The 20,606-nt window shown below is 39.2% G+C and overlaps 1 protein-coding gene across 7 annotated transcripts in view; it reads left to right on the plus strand.

The window, feature by feature from the left end:
- Positions 1-20,606, plus strand: part of auts2a (activator of transcription and developmental regulator AUTS2 a) — a 411,500-nt gene that overhangs the window by 241,462 nt on the left and 149,432 nt on the right. The gene's annotated exons all lie outside the window — the stretch shown is intronic.

Genomic DNA, 20,606 nt, shown 5'->3' on the forward strand with positions numbered 1-20,606 from the left:
TGAAAATGGATCTGACCAGTTCATTTCATACCCATGCCTTCATTTCTTTCTCTCTCGTAAGTGATTTACTGGGAAGCTTTCAGTTATTAAGGTTTCAGCTGACAGACGTTGCTTGCTTAGTGCTTCCATAAGACGGTCAGGTAATTGTTTTGTTTTATATTAGCATAATAAGCTATAAATGCATTAAAGGAAAACACCACCGTTTTTCAATATTTTACTATATTCTTACCTTAATTAGATGAATTAATACATACCTATCTTTTATCAATGCGTGCACTTAATCTTTGTACAGCACGTCATGAATGTGTTAGCATTTAGCCTAGCCCCATTCATTCCTTAGGATCCAAACAGGGATGAATTTAGAAGCCACCAAACACTTGCATGTTTTCCCTATTTAAAGACTGTTACATGAGTAGTTACACGAGTAAGTATTGTGGCACAAAGTAAAACTTTTTTAGGAATGAATGGGGCTATGCTAAATGCTAACACATTCACAAAGTGCTGTAAAAACATTAAAAGTGCACGCATTGAAAAAAGATAAGTATGTATACATTCATCTAAGTTGAGGTAAGAACATATTAAAATATTGAAAAATGTTGGTGTTGTTTTTTGTTACACATATTGTGTATTGCATATTTGTCTGCATTGGATTTTGCACCCTCTATAGACAACCTCCAAAAGCAAGATTTGTCACATCAGACAGGGAAGATTTTACTATGTGAGCAACAGGAAGTGTTGATTGGATGAAATGATGACATAATGTCTGTTCTCCTTGGGATGGCCCCATTCTTATGATGTCGCCCATGGTTCCCATGACCTGTCACTCAGCGGTAACCGTAGAGACCGGATAATGAGGACTGGAATTTTTCCAAGGTGTCAAAAGTAAGGATATGTTACCAGGCATACAGTATGTGTGCAAGAGGATGTCGGTATGTGCATGAGGGGTGTTCGTATGAGCCAGTATCCAGAGGCTAGCTCGGACTTTGAAGTTCTTTAAAGTGGCAAGATCACCCTGGGCAGACTTCTTCCCCTGGGTGAACGTGGCGGCTTCATAGGCAACATCTAACAGACTTATACATACTGTATCTCCTATTTATTAATGATTACTTTGAAGGGTTTTTCATCTCCTCAAAGTGTTGCTTCAAATTAATACATCATGTAAAGCTTGATCGATAAAGTATACCTGATTACAACACGGGAGTGTGCTGCAGGGATTTGCAGTAGAGATGATACGAGCCACAGTACATGAAGTAACATACTGTAACTGTTCAGAAACTTTTCCTTTATTAGCATAATTCAAGGGCCAGACACTAAACAGGATCTAAAAAGTGTGATTATTTAAATGCTACACATATCGTCGCTGTCCGATGAAACTCACGTATGTCCTTTTGGCCGATTTTGAGATTTTTCGACGGATTGAATGTCCAGGTTCATTTCCGTATACAGTATGCGTCACATACCTAAATGGGCAATGAAAAGTTGTGAAATCATGTCATCTGATTTTCACGTATATCCATTTGGTGTCAAAGCTGTCAATCACGCCGCGTCTCTTCCGCCCGCTGGAAGCATCTCGACAGTCCCGTGAAGTTTCTTTGAAGCTGGATAGCCGGATAACACTGTGAGGTAAAGTATCAGTAAACGTTTTTTTTTGACAACTGTTCTCAGGTTTATTATTCACAACTGTTATTTATCGGTAAATGGTCTAGACGAAGTAATTGTCACCGAATATTTTTATTTATTTTTATATTTGTGAACCTGCTGACGAAAGTACGACATTGAAGCTCTCCACAGTTTAGTTATAGTTCGCTTGATAGTATGTAAATAAACTCGGTCTCATTAATAATATTCAAACTTTTTCTTAGTCAAACTGATCAAATTATAGCCTGTAATGTTACTGTCATGATTGTCACCAGAACATGCCTCACTCATCACCGCTTGCCAGAGGCTGAGAATGTCCAGCACTAGAGTTATCGTGCTACGTTTTTATTGTGAAGATGTTAACGCACAGATTTCCGAAGTGAAATGAAACAATGTTGACTGGGCATAGCGCTATATTTTTTCTGATCTGTTTTCCTCCCTTCCTTCAGAATGTCTGTCTCTGTAAAGGAGCTGTGTGAAGTGATGAATGTTAACTATGATAGGGCTGTTACTGAGGCGATCGTGAGGGTCAACAATGAGGAGGAAGGTTTGTATGAAAATAGAATTGAGTCAGCCAAACAATTAAGTCTATTGTATTCATTACTGAAATGTTAACTAGTTTTCATCTCTGTCATTCTTACAGCTGCCAATGAGGGTAGGTACTTTAGGCTTAAATTATTTTCTCCCAGTAGCAGCTACCTATACAGCAACCTAAAGCCTATTGATGTGTTGCACATTAAGATGAAAGCCTGTCACATGTTATTTTGGTTCCATTGATCCAAGAAACTGCTGTTGCATTTCCAAGTATTAACCCGTCAAATTTTATCTGGCTAAATTAGAACATTTTAAAGGGATAGTTCACCCAAAAATGATATTTAAGCCATGATTTACTTACCCTCAAGCCGTTCGAGATGCATTATGTCAATCTTTTTTCAGACAAACACACTTTCAGTTATTTTAGAAAATGTCTTCAAACTTTCAGTGTTATAGTGTCAAGTTATGGGGTCCACATCGTTGAAGTCCCAAAATGTGCATGCATCCTTCACAAAAGTAATCCATCTGGCTCCAGGGGGATAAACAAAGGCCTTCTGAGGGTAATCTGTGCGGTTTTGTCATAAAAATATACATAAACTTTATAAACAAAAATAACTGGGCTACGTCCTACGTTATACACCAGCATCTATCTCCATGAATGCGTGCCGACCACCACCACCGGAAGCCAGTTATTTTCATTTATAAAGTTTTAAATATGTATATTTTTATGACAAAACCACACGGATTACCTTCAGAAGGCCTTCGTTTATCCCCCTGGAGCCGGATGAATTATTTTTGTAAAGGATACAGGCATATTTTCAGACTTGAAGCAGCCGGGCCCCATTGCTTCACATTATAACCACTGAAAGATCTAAGACATTTTCTAAAATACCTGAAAATGTGTTCGTCTGAAAAAAGATGCATCTCGAACGGCTTGAGGGTGAGTATCATGACATAAATATCATTTGTGGGCGAACTATCCCTTTAATCACAGAGAATTCAAAATATATAGTTACTGTGCTGGTCAAAGCTACTAATGCAAGCTCAGTTCTGAATTATTTAAACATTGTAGGCTATTCAGTCTGCTAAATGCATTTTATCTTTATTGTTAGATTCTCTGGAAAGTGATAAAGAAAATCATTCCAAAATGGCTGCCAGTGAGGGTAAGTATTATTCTTCCTTCTTCTTTTTCTTCTCCTCATATTAGACTAAACTACAGCCTCCACCTCACATTAGTTTTGAGTAAGAATTACAGATTAAAGTCCATTACTCATTACAAATCTAGCATATTTAATCGACTACCAGTCAAAATGAATGCAATCTTATATCTGAATGATGTGAACAGTGCATTCGTTGTACTAAATGTGTTCCTCTTTATTATTCTAAGACTCACTTGAACAGGATCCAAAAAATGAGCCGGATTACACACCTGTCAATGAAGGTGAGTAACTTATTGTCATTATTTTTACATTTCTGTCTAAAGCTACTAGTAGGCTCAGCCGAAAGCGCACGCACACACACAAACAGCAATGCTAAACTTAAATGCATGCCTACATACTGACATACACACACACATGTATCCACATACTAAGAAACCATGTAAGAGAAATGTGCATTGTAGAACATAATTTCTTTTATTTTTATTTTAATCATTTAAGGTGCCATTGATAATCGGGGAAGGTCAAGAAAGAGGGCCAACCCAGACACTTGGAAGGCTAACATCCAGAAAAGGAAAAGAATGAAGGGCCAATCTTATCTTGGACGGAAAAAAAATGAATTTGTCATCAAAGAAGAAAGAAAAATGGGCAGCCGGTGCCAATCTGTGTCCTGCAAGAAATCAAGCAAACTACACTGCTCCGAAATTGATGAAGGGAAGAGGGAGGAAATTTTCAAGTATTTTTGGGAGAAATTGGAATGGAAAGAGAGGAGAATGTATGTGAAAACATTGGTGGAGGTGAGTGATGTCAAGCGGCGCCGGACAGAAGCGGTTCAATTTCGGAGCTCAGCATCTCTGTTTTGTTGTTTATGGGTAGATGGTAAAAGGCTCAGAGTTTGTCAAAGGATGTTCCTGTCTACACTTGGCATAAAGCAGTGGACTTTTTTAAAGTGGGTTGGGCGAAGAGGGGGAAGTCCTGAGAAGATGGCGAGATTGACTGTAAGGACAGAGGAGCAGGACTTCCTAAAGACCTTCCTTCTAGATCTGCCAAAAGTTCCATCGCACTACTGCAGGTCCTCCTCATCAAAGATGTACCTGGAGCCTTTATTCAAGTCCATCAGTCACCTCCACGCACAGTATAAGCAATCATGTGCAGACCACAGCATCCAGCCTCTGTCACGGCAAGTATTCACTAACACCTTCAACGATTTAAATCTTTCTCTGTTCCATCCGAAGAAAGATCAGTGTGACACTTGCTGTGCATTCAAAGCCGGGAACATCGAGGCTGCCGTGTGGGAGGAACATTGTGTTAAAAAGGACGAAGCACGAGCAGAAAAGGTAAAGGACAAACTACTTGCAAACAACACCACCTTGGTTGCATGCATGGATCTGCAGGGCCTTCTCCTGTGCCCAAAGCTTCAAGCATCTGCCCTGTACTACAAAATGAAGCTTGGTGTCCATAATTTTACCATCTACAATATGGCATCACATGAAGCAAAAAATTACCTTTGGCATGAGGGTGAAGCTGGGGTCTCTGCCAACGAGTTCGCCTCCTGCATTGTGGATTACCTTGAAGCACACCCCACTTACAATGAATTCATCCTTTGGAGTGATGGGTGTGGCTACCAAAACAGAAATCTGGTCCTGAGCAATGCCCTCTTAAAGTTTGCTACTGAGAAAAAGAAACGTGTGACACAGAAGTACCTTGAAAGAGGTCACACACAAATGGAATGTGACTCTGTGCACAGTGTGATTGAGAGGAAGTTGAGAAACCGTGACATACATGTTCCAGCTGAGTATGCTGCAGTTATTCGAGAAGCTCGTTCCAGTCCAAACCCATACGAGGTGAAGTATGTTGATTACAGCTTTTTCCAAGACTTCAGCAAAGTCAACATCTGTAAGTCAATCCGACCTGGTAGCAAAGTTGGAGATCCTAAGGTGCATGACCTTCGAGCAGTCAGGTGTTTTTTAACACACTTTTTCACAAGTACATGAAACGTTAGCCATATCATATTAAAATATTTGGTTTCATAAATCTAAACATGCTTTTGGTTCCCTCTCATCTCTGTGACCTATATCCCCCGACACCCCTCCCCCCTTCTTTTCTTTAATCTATCTATTAGATACAATGTGGATGGCAGTATGGAGTTTAAATTACAACACTCTGACAACTGGCAACCCTTCACATCCCCATTCCTGAGGAAGACGTGTGTCATCGTGGCCCCACTCTATACATCCGCCCCAAAAATTAAAGCCCTGAAGTTCAAGCACCTTCAAGAACTGAAACATGTTTTACCAAAGGACTTTCATCCATTTTACAATGCACTTGACCATGAGTGATGCAATTTCACTACCTGGATGAATGGGCTGTCCTGACTTACTGAATAATTTATTAATTACATTTTCTATTTATTGTGTATTGTCATGTAAATGTTTATGTGCATGTTTTAAAATGACTTGGTCTTATCTGTTTAAATTTTTGGAATTCCTATCAGCCAATTCTAACCGGAAAGACATGATTAAAATCTTGCATTAAAGGGATAGTTCACACAAAAATGAAAATTCTGTCGTCATTTACTCACCCTCAAGTTGTTTCAAACCTGTATGATTTTTTTCTGAAAAGAGAAGATCATTTGACAAATGTCTGTAACCAAACAGTTGACGGACCCCATAGACTTCCATAGTAATTTTTTCCTACTATGGAAGTTAGTGGGGTCCATCAACTGTTTGGTTAAAGACATTTTTCAAAATATCTTCTTTTGTGTTCAGCAGAAAAAATAAATTCATACAGGTTTAAAACAACTTGAGGGTGAGTAAATGACGACATCATTTTCATTTATGGGTGAACTATCCCTTTAAGGCCTGTTGCTATTTTACAATTCCACCTGTAATGTCAGTATTGAGTCTGACTGGTTGGTATTGCTTGAATCACCTGAAGAATAAACATGAACTGGTAACTGGAGTTTACTGGAACTGCATCTTCATTTTCACTTTTCTTTTCTGCAATATATTGCCAAATAAACATGGTGAGACAATGACTTTCCTTCATCGAGGTAAACGTCTCCCTCCTGACGCCAGACGTATGTCTAGGAGTGACCAAATTACGGTAGGACTGTGCAAACAAAGTATCTGTCTAGCATTACCATGTCAGTGTATTGATACATTGTCCCTTCGTAGTTTGCAAGAGACATTTAATAAATGTATAATTAATATTAAATAAACTAAGCGTATATATCTAAGACGTAGGCTATTTAATAAACTGAGCGTATTCATCTGTCAATATGAAACGCGACTTGGGCATTCTAATTAATGATCGGAAGAACGCGAATGGACCACTGTTACTGTAAAATATGCACGTATGTCCATTTAAACTCAATTTTGGTCAAATGTGGATTATATCATTACACTGGCAAGAATATGGTTACATGTAAAGATGCCGTACCAAGTATGACAACGCTACATTCAACTGCTTTTGATATACAATGTTTTTTTCACTTCCTGAAAAGTAACCGTTTTGTACATACGTGAGTTTCATCGGGCAGCGACGATATGTTACCTTTCAATTAGCCGCTTAACCCTAACTTCCTGTTTCAAAAGGAAATAAGTTAAAGCAGAAAAAATGCACTTTAATGGTGACATAGAGTGATTGAACGGGGTATTTATCCTTGTTCTGTGATGTGACATGTAGACAAAAATGTTTTTGTTTGGGTCTGTAATGCCTTAGAATCTTCCTAAAAAACTCTCAGGTAGCTCTATTAGGGTGGGGGATTTTAAACAAGTGGTTTTGCACCTATTTGGCTCCCCCTACTGGCTTAAATTGCAATCTCATTACTGATTGGCTGACTTTGCTGCCACTCAAAAAATGTAGCCAATTATTTTAAAGTGGAGGGGCAGGGAGATGCTTGTGATGTCATAAGCATCAGTTTTTTCAGATTGGGCTGTTTTCTGTCTGACATTTCTAAAAGAGGAATTTCTATGAGACTGAGATGTTTAGCATGTCTAGCACTTATTGTACACAAAGGAAGATATTTTGAGAAATGTTTGTAACCAAACCGTTCGTGGACCTCATTTACTTCCATAGTATTCTTTTTTTCCTACTACGGAAATGAATGGGGTCCACGGTTTGGTTACAAACATTTCTCAAAATATCTTCCTTTGTGATCATAGGAATAATGAAATTCATGACAGAATTTTCATTTTTGGGAGAACTATCCCTTTAATCTCTGCTTCTTTTAATATCCAGTTTGTGTTACAGATGTTGATTTCTATGTTGTGATGTCACTCCACTAAGATTGCTAATGAGATTTGTACACTGGTTCTGCAAGTTTGGAAACATGCTGATGTGAAAATATTACTAAACCAAACCAAAGTTGATGGCAAAAAATAAGCTCTTTAAATCACTTGCAATGTCCTACAGCTGATGGGATTGAGGCTAAAAACCAATTTCCTGTGTTCTTTTGACTAAATCCTTGAAATATTGTGATTTGAGTGATAAGATGTTTATCGTAGTAGCCATAATGCTATGATACATACTCCGCCATATTTGGTCATCTGCACTGGCTTTCATCTGAAATTGTACTCAGTGTTTTCCCATCCAAAAAGGTTTAAGCTTCTGTCTGTATGAGGCACGGATGTAAGGAGAAAGAAAACCCTCTTCAATCCCCCCTATCTGGCCGGATCTCAGCACAGGCTGTATTTCCCCAGGTCCAGCCCTGTGAAGATCTGGGCAGTGGAGAGCTATATGTGTGCCAGGATTTGGTGGCATTGATCCCTTAACAGTCTCCTCAAGGGGGAGTTTTAAACGGCAGATTGGCAACTCGTTACCCGTTTCGAATGGAAAGCCTCGGAGAGGTTGCCAAGTCTGAGCCCTGAATAGTTGAAACGGAATGAAAAGTTGGTTTCAGGGAATGAATGTGAGGGCCACTGGAACTGCCGCCACATGCAGTGCTCATTCAGAGCCCTAGTGTTGCTTTTTTGGTTATGGATACTATTTTATGCCTCATTTGACATATCTCTACAGGCTCAAAACAAAGCAGGAGGGTGAAAGAGAAATGAGGAATCGCATGAATTTTTTTGGTTTCAGTTTCACATCAGTTTCTGTCCTGTGCTGACATATTTCCTACTGAAAAGAGGATGTTTGGGTGGGACATTTCTGAGGCCTTGTCCTTGATAATTTAAATTAAAATGCTGACATCAGCGATGATAAGGGCCAATCCCATTTCTCTGTCTTACCCCTTCCCCTTACCCCTACCCCTTAGTTTTGCACGTTCACGTGAGAGTAAGGGCTATCCCAATTCTCGTTTTGATCAAGGGGTAGGGCTAAGGGCAAGTGGTAGATACCCCTTAAAACCAAGAATTTCCGCGAGCTTACTTGAAACCAAGGGGTACCCAGAATACACTGCGCAACCGGCAAAAATGGCGGAGAGAGTCCCATAAATGTAAGTATTTTCGGCTTAATAATTAATTTAAAAATTACTAACGTCTTGTTTTGTGCTCTACACAGTCCTGTTCATATATATTTGAATTATGTTCTTAATTTAAATGTTTTAAAATTTCGCTAGTTTGCTACGCTAACGTTACGTTGCTGATTTGCACAACATTCCCGTATTTGCTGATTTGCACAACATTCCCGTATTTCTCTAACTAGCCATGAATGGACTGCATGCTTGTCTACAGTTTTAACTAAATTCCATTAACGTTAGCAGCGAATTTCGTTTGATATCAGTGCATAACACTACTTGCTTTGGAGACATCGGTACGTGCTTTACGTATACCGTCCTGTATCACACAGGGACGCCAGAAGAAACTCGGCGGCTGATTCACTTTCACTTGCACTTGTCGCGTCTGGTGATGTTGCAGCCAGCAAACGACGATGTATGATGACGTAACCGTAACCAAGCGGTGTCTCATTTCATAGGGGTATGTTTTCACCCCTAGCGCTTAACACTTAGTTTTGAGGGACAAGGGCTAGGGGTAAGACGAAGTGGTAGGGGAAGGGGAAGGGGTAAGACAGAGAAATGGGATTGGCCCTAAGTGTGGTGTTTGGTAAGTCATTGTCTATCAATATGCCTTAAGTCTACCAACCTGACTTTCATTCTTTTCGGGCAGAGATAGAGAATTAGCTAGTCAGCTAGCCAGAGGCTTTGTTTATGAGCTTCAGCTGAGCTATAAAACGTCTACCCTACTTTCCTAAGACGTGACAGAATATTTCCACTCGGAGCTTGCTCCAAGCTGAGCTCCGCGCCGCCGGCAGCCACCGCGGCATCTGTGCGGAGTGAGAAAGCGGGTAAACTTGTCAACAGGGGGTTGACACTGCATAATGATCTCTGCTGGAGAAACGGGCCGGCTGTGAGACATTGTCTGAAATGTCTGGGTTGTCAGCGCACATATTGGGCAACAAGAAGGAATCCGACAAAACTAGCAAGTGATTCTTCGCCTTAATTCCCATTAATTTCCTTTCATTCAATTTGAAGCACTCATTCCCCATTGCTCCTTTCCTAGAGTTACTATATGTGAAGTATTTAATCACCGTTCACACCGCAATAAGCAGTCTGCTGCTATATTTCACTTAAATTGGACGTAATGCGCACTTCACAGTACGGAAAAGCAGACTATTACATGCTTATAAGCAGACAATGTTTACTCTCTTAGGGATCTCAGATCTCATTTCTGGTGGAAGAATGGCTGGAGGTTCAAGCAAATTGCGTTTCGTAAATTACATCGCCCTGAAATGTTTTTCCGAGTTTCCCACGTAATTAGTTTTAAGAAGAGTCTTGGGTAGCTAAAGAAACCTGATGTAACTTCCAAAAGCCGTTTCAAAGAAGATGGATAGAAAAGAAAAAATATGTTGGAAGTTGAGCTGGAGGGGATCTCCCTGTAGAGGATGTGGAGATTGCGTTGCGCGGTGCGAACAGCCGCCTCTCGCGTTACCATTGGATCAAAGAAAGACGAGAATGCCATTGAAACATTTATGAGTTCTGACCGATCTGGTCAAAAGGGAAACATTTTGCGTCTGTAGCACACAAATAAGGCTCGTCCCAAGGGTGACGGGAGACCCAGTCAAGGTCGGGTAAACGGCATATGCACGTACACGCAGCTGGCCAGGATGCACGTTTTCAAATTTCCAGCTGCTTGCGGTCTGTGAATAACATGAGTCTGCGTGGTGAATCGCCATGGGGTGACAAATAGCACCTGCTTTCCATTTGCTCCACATCAGCCAATGGCTTTCTTTCCTCTCTCCTGTCTCTTTTATGAGATTTCCTCTCCAGGCCATGACCGGATAGATCCCCATTTCCCTTACCTCCGAGTCCTCAAACACTGCCTCTTCTCCGCACGGCTGGCTTTGGAAACCCTTGAGGCCAGTAATGGACACAGTGTTAATTGCCTGTTGAAGGACAGAAGAAGCTCTTCACAGCCTAACTCCACTCTCCTCGGAGACTACAGTTACCCATTTTGGTTACCACTTCCTTAACACCCAGGGTCTTACTCGTGCAGCAGATGTAGAGTTGTTTATCCTACATTTTCTCTTCCATTCAAGCCAGTACATTTTCCAACATCCTGCAAACCGGCCCAGAATGCTCTCTCTTCATGCGATGTGCTTCGTCTCGAGTGATCCCAGTTCAGTGCTTAAAGGCTCAGAGCTCCCTTGTTAGGGTCCAGATAAACACTATTTCTCCCCGTAGCCCTGATGTCAGGCTAATCTTGACAGATCTCCCACCAAGGGCAGAAAGAGCATAGAAAGATTTATCCATGGCTGCGTTATGGATTGTTGCTAGATGTTTTATTCAGGGGGATTGAGTCGGGCTAGCTCCTCCGTGCCACTCCGCCTCTCTTAAGGGCTGTTGAGTAACACTCGTCTGGGCTCTACCTTTTCCACACATGACCCCAGAGAGCCATTTTCCTCACACGCTTGGCTAGCTCAAGGCACGGTAAAGACATCACGGCAGAAAGTGCGTTATTTTTGTGTGAAACAAGGGACTGTTTCTGTGCCAGGGTTTAACTACGGATCCTTTGTTTCCTTTTCCTTTATTTTAAAAGCCTGCTGTGGATTTGTGGACAGTTAAGGTTCATTTGTAATTATTTGCATTTTTCTTTGCACTTTTTCAGTCTTTCTTCTGTCTGTCTGTCTGTCTGCATGTCTGTCTGCATGTCTGTCTATCAGTCATTTTTCTTTCTATGTTTCGTTCTCTGTCTGTCTGTCTGTCTGTCTGTATGTCTGTCTGTCAATCTTTCTTTCTTTCTGTGTCTACCTATTTGTCTGTGTGTCTGTCTGTTTGTCAATCTTCTTTCTTTCTTTCTTTCTTTCTTTGTCTGTCAGTGTGTCTATCTATCTGTCTGTATGTCTATTTGTCAATCTTCTTTCTTTCTTTCTTTCTTTCTTTCTGTGTATAGCTATCCCTCTGTCTGTGTGTTTGTCAATCTTTTTTTCTTTCTTTTCTTTGTCTCTGTCTGTATGTCTGTCTGTCTATCTATCAATGATTTTCTTTCTTTCTTTCTTTCTTTCTTTCTTTTTTCCCTGTGTTTCTATCTATCTGTCTGTATGTCTGTTTGTCATTCATCTTTCTTTTCTTTCTTTCTTTCTTTCTTTCTTTCTTTCTTTCTTTCTTTCTTTCTTTCTTTCTTTCTTTCTTTCTTTCTTTCTTTCTTTCTTTCTTCTGTGTCTATCTATCTGTCTGTGTGTGTGTCTATCTATCTGTCTGTATGTCTGTTTGTCAATATTCCTTCTTTCTTTCTTTTTTTCTTTCTTTCTTTTTTCTTTCTTTCTTTCTTTCTTTCTTTCTTTCTTTCTTTCTTTCTTTCTTTCTTTCTTCTGTGTCTATCTATCTGTCTGTGTGTCTATCTATCTGTCTGTATGTCTGTTTGTCAATCTTCTTTTTCTTTCTTTTTTCTTTCTTTCTTTCTTCTCTTCTGTGTCTATCTATCTGTCTGTGTGTCTATCTATCTGTCTGTCTGTTTGTCATTCTTCTTTCTTTCTTTCTTTCTTTCTTTCTTTCTTTCTTTCTTTCTTTCTTTCTTTCTTTCTTTCTTCTGTGTCTATCTATCTGTCTGTGTGTCTATCTATCTATATGTATGTCTGTTTGTCAATCTTCCTTCTTTTTTTTCTTTCTTTCTTTCTTTCTTTCTTTCTTTCTTTCTTTCTTTCTTTCTTTCTTTCTTTCTTTCTGTGTCTATCTATCTGTCTGTATGTCTGTTTGTCAATCTTCTTTCTTTCTTTCTTTCTTTCTTTCTTTCTGTGTCTATCTATCTGTCTCTATGTCTGTTAGTCATTCTTCTTTCTTTCTTTCTTTCTTTCTTTCTTTCTTTCTTTCTTTCTTTCTTTCTTTCTTTCTGTGTCTATCTATCTGTCTCTATGTCTGTTAGTCATTCTTTTTTCTTTCTTTCTTTCTTCCTTTCTTTCTTCCTTTCTTTCTTTTTTTCTTTTTTTGTCTATCCATCTGTCTCTATGTCTGTTAGTCATTCTTCTTTCTTTTTTCTTTCTTTCTTTCTTCCTTTCTTTTCTTTCTTTGTCTATCTGTCTGTCTGTATGTCTGTTTGTCATTCTTCTTATCTACCTATCAATGATTTTCTTCTTTTTCTTTCTTTCTTTCTTTTGAGTGAACAGTAAATAATGAAAACTAGAGGGGTCTTTTTTCTGCCATTTGTTTTTTTTTAACTTTTTTCATTGTTTCACGTTTGTCTGAAGTTTGCTCTTGCATTGTGATTAATACCATGCATATTATTTCTGAATAGGATAGTTTTATGAGCCTTAGCTAACCAAGTTAGCATATCCGTTCCTTTTCGGTACATCAAGATCTCTTCACGTCTCCACCTCGATTTAGCTTTAATTATCAGCCTTGTTCCTTGTTTTACATAGCGGTTGTGTCTAATGATTAGAAATGACTGAGCATTTTCCCCACGTCAATTACCTGAGTTAAGCTCCGTCTCGCCGGCTTCAGTCTGTCATCTCTCTTTTCTCATCTATTTCTCTCTCATCGTGTGTACGAACCGACTAATGATGTGCTGAAGCCAATCAGCGCCTCTTAATGTTTTTCAAATCCATTTTGCTTAACTGGACATGATAAATTGTCTCTCTTACACACACCACTAATTCAGCGAGATTGAACTTTCGATTCAATTAGCCGCAGTCTGCAGGGAGAAATGAGGACTGGGGGTGTTGAAAGCAAAGCGTTTCTCCGCCGCTCAAACGGTTGGTCATAATTACATTAAAAAGCCACTGAAAAAAATTCTCTTTAAAGTGTCTTTTTAAAAAGGAGTGAATTTTAAACCGAAAAAGATATCATTAAAAATGAAACTGCATGGGAATGAAGCCTTAGATGTTATAAGCATAGGCCGTGTGCCCTGAATTCATGGTGTGGTTTGATTAATGGCTGGTTATCATATTAATAGATTCCCTGGCTGAAGTCTTATGAATATAAAAGACTAGTAGATAGTGTTTTAGCAGTTTGCGAGATCACCAGGTGTTCTTTCGTAAGCAGAGGTCCCTATTAAATTGAAATTCAGACACATTATTTTAAAGGCCTTATGGTAAGGTACTTGAGGTTAAAGCAATAATCTCTGTAAATCTGAGAGGCTGCAGCGGTCCACAGATCTTACGGCCAGTCGCCGGAGAGAGGAACTTGGCTGATTTCGGTGTTACGGATGAGGTCAAAGACTTCTCATAGAGCTTCTCCGAGGAACTGTTAAGTTCGATCAAGGTTTGCAGACATTAGCAGGCCCTTGGTTTGAGGCCTGAATCAGCACAGTTCAATGAAGCAGCCTTTCAATCTCGTTCCCATTAACTTTAATGCACAATTCCTCAGAGTGAGATGTGATATTGTATGTCCTAAATTATAGAGACCATTTTACCTCGTTTTCTGCTGGATTTTCACAGTTAGATCACACCTATCTTACAACTTTCTTCTGGACCTAAGCGTGGGTCTCTCTTTCACTTAATTTTGGTGTTGATTGAACGTTTGCGGTGGAAAATATGATAAATGTTCTTAAACATTCAAGGTTTTTTACTTAATCTCTCAATAGAGCGGACATGGGAAGTGTTTAGTCAAAAATATTAGTGTGAAGAGAGTCACGAGGCCTAGATTTTCTTTGGAAATGAGGCGTTTTACGGCACGAAACATGCTTTTATTAGCTCTCTATGACTTACACTTTTTCCATGCATTCTTTTGGGTGATTTTCCAAAACTAATAGTACAGTAAAACTCACTATTTTGACAATGACGAATATTGTCCAAAATTATGCTCTTTTTATGACATGCTTTCTAGGAGTTACATTATCGTAAGCCTCATAATAACATCTAATAACATCAGGTTCGTTTCAGGTGAGCCAATTGTGCCTCGTTGTCTCACATTTGTCCCGTCAATCGAGGATTGATGCACGGGATGCATCTTCTTGACTTTCGTATCATTAGCATCATTGTCCTATAGCAATGACTTCCCACATAGCCGCGTAAATAATGAGACACCGATCGAGCAAGGAGAGAGACAAGCGATGTCATTTACTGTTCATCCCTCATAGCTTTTCCTCCACGCTCCGTGCCTCGCTGCCGTATGAGGTAAATTGTCTCGTTGACTGACAGACGTTTGACAGCACATGCATGCGGGGAGGGGTGAAATGGGCCTGAATCTTCAAGTTGCACTTACGTACTCCTCCAACATTTTGCCTCTGTTTTTTTCTCCCCCAAGTGTCAAGGCCCTCCATCTCGACAGCCGTAATGGCTGTAAGAAAGCTAATAGCTGGTGCTATTGAATGCGCAGCCTTACAGACCTACATGCTGCATTACCTTTCTTTTCACGCCCCCTCATGAAGGGCCCTCTTTTGTGCTCGCCCTCACATTCTGCCGCAGAGGGGGACCTGGAAAAGGCTCCATTTTCTTCAATTTGTCTTAAAGCCGCTGGCTTACGTGACAATTTAAAGACTTTAAGCTATTAGTTTCTTTAACCTACAGGTGACTGACGGAGACCTGTGGGCTGCCCATCATTTCCAGACAATAGAGCAAAAGGAAAGGAAAAGTGTGAGGGAAGAAATACTGTATGTGAATGGGGAAAAACGAGCATGAAACCCAACGGGTGGTGGTGCATTCACATGTAGCACACATATGATCACATGCATTTAAATACCAACTTTAGTGTTGCAAGCACCATCCTATACCAGTTAAGCTATAGGAACTAACATCTGTCTTCTAGTTAAAGGAAAACACCACAGTTTTTCAATTTTTTACTATGTTCTTACCTAAACGTAGACAAATAAATACATACCTGTCTTTTTTCAATGTGTGCACTTAATCTTTGTTCAGCGCATCATAAATATGTTAGCATTTAGCCTAGCCCCATTCATTCCTTAGGATCCAAACAGGGATTAATTTAGAAGCCACCAAACACTTCCATGTTTTCCCTATTTAAAGACTGTTACAAGAGTAGTTACACGAGTAAGTATGGTGGCACAAAATAAAACGTGCCGAGGTCGAAGTGCTGTAAACGAAGTGCTCTTCCATCATACAATATAGTTTTTTTTTATCCGCTTAAAAAAATTGCCACATTTTGTTTTGTGCCACCATATGTGACAGTCTTTAAATAGGGAAAACATGGAAGTGTTTGGTGGCTTCTAAATTCACCCCTGTTTGGATCCTAAGGAAGGAATGAGGCTAGGCTAAATGCTAACACTTTCACGACACGCTGTACAAAAATTAAGTGCACACATAAAAAAAGATATGTAAGTATTCATTTGTCTAAGTTAAGGTAAGAACATAGTAAAATATTTAAAAACGGTGGTATTTTCTTTTAAGAGCTCCATTTAGTTATAGGCATTCCTGTAGCTCATTTGGTAGAGCTAAGCGCTAGCAACACCAAAGCTGTGGGTTTGATTCCCAGGGAATGCACATTTCCAATATATAGCTTTGGATAAAAGAATTGGACCAGTAAGAATAAAGGCAACCACCCAGAACAAAACTTGTTTTGCAGCCTTTTTGCATGTGCCTCTTCAAACAAAGTCTACTTAGCTATCATGAGTGATTTATTTTGTGATTGATGTCAAGTGTGAAACTGTTACGTCTGTGGTTTACATGTTGAGCCGGGGAAAGCTCGGCTCTATTATTCGCAACTCGCAGCACGCTAAACTTCAAACCCACTAATCTCAACCATCTGCTAACTCCCAAACGTAAACACGCTCTTAAGAACAAGTCCAAATTACTGACTATTTCACGCACTGTTGGATCTTAATGTTATCATCTTGCTAATGTTTGTTTCATTTTGTTTATTTTTCGCCACTGTTGCTGTTTGTCACACGTAGTACTTCAAGCAGTCGAGAAGTGACACAAAACCATTATGGGAGACAAATCCAACGGTTGACATACGATAATAATCTGCTGTGCAAAAAATAAACATCTCCTTGTTTATTGTTGTTTTTTTATAGCAATGCATCTTATTACAAAGTCAGATCGTTTTCTTGGTAATAAATGTTTTTTCATTACTCAGACTCCTTCTATATAGACAATAATGAAGTCAGTCATCGGCGAGGGACATTATATGTGTCAGCTAACCCTACATGTTACAACCCAACACAAATTGCTTTGCCTTCACGAACAATCCCTAGATTAATCCATGTGGGTGTACAAATGGCAAGATCTTTCTCCTCACGTTGCTTTAATTATTTCACAAAAACAACCGACCTGTCTGATGCACAACCGCAACAAGATGCTCACAATGCCTTGTGCACTGATCCATGAGAACCCATTATGTCTGCGGTAAAATGAACACAAGATGGAGACGGGTGAGGTGTTGTCTGTAAAATCAGATCTGGGTCCCACGGTCAAGAAATGAATGCATCCACTTTGATTTAACAATGGTGGAACATTTCTTTGGCTCATATTTTTGTTGATTTTTGCTGACACAAATAGCAGAGAGAAGAAAAGAAAATGATGGGGAAAATCAAAACCAGATTGAGAAATGACGCAAACCTGCATAAACACTACAAGCACGGCTTACCTTTATAAACATCAAACAATAGTTTGTTATCTTGCAGCTTAATGATGATTATTTAAACGGGGCTTTTCAACATAAGCATCATACAAAAATATGTGAAAATTAAACAAATAGTACGGTGCTTTACAAAAAAATGCATTAGCAGTTAAATGTTCAACATGATCTCACAAAGTTCCGTGGGATAGTAACAGAATTTTTTGCTAATTTTTCCGTGGCATTCTCACGGATCTCCGCATATTTTCTTTTCCGTGGCATTCTCACGGATTGGTTACTCAACTCAATTTTTCCTATTTTCAAACCATTGTCGCTTCAGTTTTAGGGTTTAGATTTGGTGTTTGCGTTAGTATGTCACTTTAAGTATTGGTTTATACTATTTATTCTGATGTATTTTTTTATATTTTCTAAACTTTAATCAATTGTAGCCTGGCGTTGGGGTTATAATTGGGTTTGGTAGGGATGTCATTTTATGTAAATCTAACCCTACACTGAAACGACAATGGTAAGAAAATAGGACAAAACACTTGAGTAACCATTTCCGTGAGAATGCCACGGAAAAGAAATATGTGGAGATCCGTGAGAATGCCACGGAAAAATGAGCAAAAAATTCTGTGACTATGCCACGGAAATTCGTGAGATCAGGTTGAAATGTTTGATCTAGGGATGCTAAACAATTAATCGCGATTAATCGTTAGCAGAATAAAAGTTTTTGTTTACATCATATATGTGTGTGAACTGTGTATAATAAATTTGTATAAATAAATGTACACACATGCATGTATATGTTTTAGAAAATTTTACATGTGTATATACATTTGTATATTTATGTATAATTTATATTATTATATATAAATACTTAATATATACATTTTTTTTTCTTAAAATTATACATGAATGTGTTCATATTTATATATATACATATTTATTATACACAGTTTACACACATATGTGATGTAAACAAAAACTTTTATTTTGCTAATGATTAATTCATTGTTTAGATGTTCATGTAGCGTATACAGCCGTCTCTCATTAAAGTCCAGACAGGAATGTGTTAACTCACCCAGACGGCTCTTTGGTTGCACTTTCGATGTCACTGTTCATCGGCGGCCCTGCATTTTTCATGTGGTAATTAAAATTTGTAGGTCAGGTCTCCCATGACACCTCTCTGTGCTAATATGAGGGAGTGGAGCGGTCACGCTTGTTAATGCGACTCTCTCGCTCGCTGCCGACTTAAAGGATGAAAGGTGACATTTTCCCCCATTTTGTAAATTAATGCAATTGATCTGCCTAACAAGAACAAAGTTAGGCTTCCAAATACCACATGATGAAGAGATTAAGCCCTTAAATGGCTTTCCAAAGGCAATCTTTATTGCAGGGCCCTGAGCGGAGGTCATCGATCTTTCTGTTAGAATTTCTAATAGACTATCGACATGAATTCGTAAAATGTTGCCACACTGTTTTATAGATCCCCTGGAAATGTCTGTCCCACAAGCTATAGTGACTCGCGAGTCACATCGATAGAAATTTCCCCCGATGGTGCTTAAATATCAGTTTCGTCATTAGGGTTGGGTAAGGCCTGGATCATAAGCTTATAGAGTGTGCAGCGAGATATGAAGTTACACAGCAGCTGCTCGGATTATGTAAAGGATTGTGCGCTAGCCGGCTATTTCAATGCTAAAGATTCAGATGGTTTTAATAGTTAGGCATTACGAAGTTCTTGTAAAACCATCTCATCTCTTGCTGGAGTCGCTTTCATCATTAAATCCTTTTGTTGTGGTCAAAACTTCTTCTTTTTTTATGCGCGTCAAGTCGATTCTCTTTATCGTTTCATTTATTTCCCCTCTCGCTTTGAAGTGCGGCCAAGGCTTCGTGCTTTGGTTCGCCCTCAGGTTTCACGTAGCAAAGTCCAAACACTGTTTCTAATTTAAAGAGAGTGATCTCACGAGTTAAATCCCCATTAATTGTTCCTAATGCTGTATTAACTGTTGTCAAAATATTTTGCCTGATGTCACCCTAATTCAGCTATTCGAGAAAAGCCTGTTTGCAATTTTTCGCCCTGACAGAAACATACACACGCTCACACGTACAATCTCTCCCTCTAAACACTGGTAATTATAAGTCTTCAGAGAGAAGCACGGGGATACAATTTGTCAGGGCCTAACTACCCATTCCATTCAGCGGGGTTAACATTCTGTTTGTGTTACTGTATATTCAGACTTTAATTAAAAGAGCATTACATCCCCCATCTGCCAATCTCCAGTAATCTTCTTTAATTGCCATAATTAAACTATATTTACATGTTCAGAATACTTGTAATTTAGTAAATTGCACTCTCTCCCCCACACTCTCCTCCTCTCGCTCCAACACACGGCATGTGTTTAATCAGTGGGACAGCAAAACTAGAGCGCCTCCTGATTGGCTTGTTTTGATTTTAGACGTGGGACTCTTTTGACAGTATAAGTGGACCTCCGCTAGGGTCTTCGGCGAGGTTAGGAAAACACGTCGTCCACAGTGGGGGATTGTCATCGGGTTTTGATTGCTGTATAAGGGAGATATGGCGTGTGCATACGCGAGATCATTTTCAGGTTTATTTATAAGCTCATTGTTTTCACAAAACGTGAATAATTTGTGCAAATTATCTCCGATGATTTAAAGCGATCGATGATTTGCATAATTCATTAGCACCAATTAGACGAACAAATAAAGCATCAAGCACTCGGTATAAAAGAGCATTGCTCTCGGAGCCTAATGCAATCATGCAGACTGATTTGAGTGAAAAAATGAATATTTTCGGCTTTTAGCGCAGAGCTTAATTGGCGCCAGTGATTTATTGTTAGGAATTGATTGTTGTTATAGTTTTAGAAATGCATATAAGTAATGCTTTTCTGCGCCGCGATTTGGTTTAAAGGAGGATATGCGCTTCACTAAATAACGTCCTGAGAAAGGCCTCAAATCCTCATTAGCTAGAAGAATGGTTCCTCCTAATTAGTTTCCATTCAGTGTAATTAGCATGGATGAGGCTAATCATCTGATGTGAAACCAATCTAACGCTTGGGATACAATGTCCTTGGCCTCTCTTTCATGCGAGGTTTCAATTTTTCTTCTTTCTTTCACGTAGCCGCTCTCTCGCTAATTTCTTTACAGAAATGAAAGATAAATAATAAATAAAGAAACAAATTGAACCCATTTCCATCCCTTTGGAGTTTGCTATGAAGCAGATTTCATGGACACATCTGCCTGTTTCTTATTTGCTTTTAGCAGTGAGGTCAGCTCAGAGGAGTATGTTATAAAAAGATCCAGAAGGATCA

Source organism: Paramisgurnus dabryanus, chromosome 10 (genome assembly GCF_030506205.2).
Source record: "Paramisgurnus dabryanus chromosome 10, PD_genome_1.1, whole genome shotgun sequence".
Classification (NCBI taxonomy): Eukaryota; Metazoa; Chordata; class Actinopteri; order Cypriniformes; family Cobitidae; genus Paramisgurnus; species Paramisgurnus dabryanus.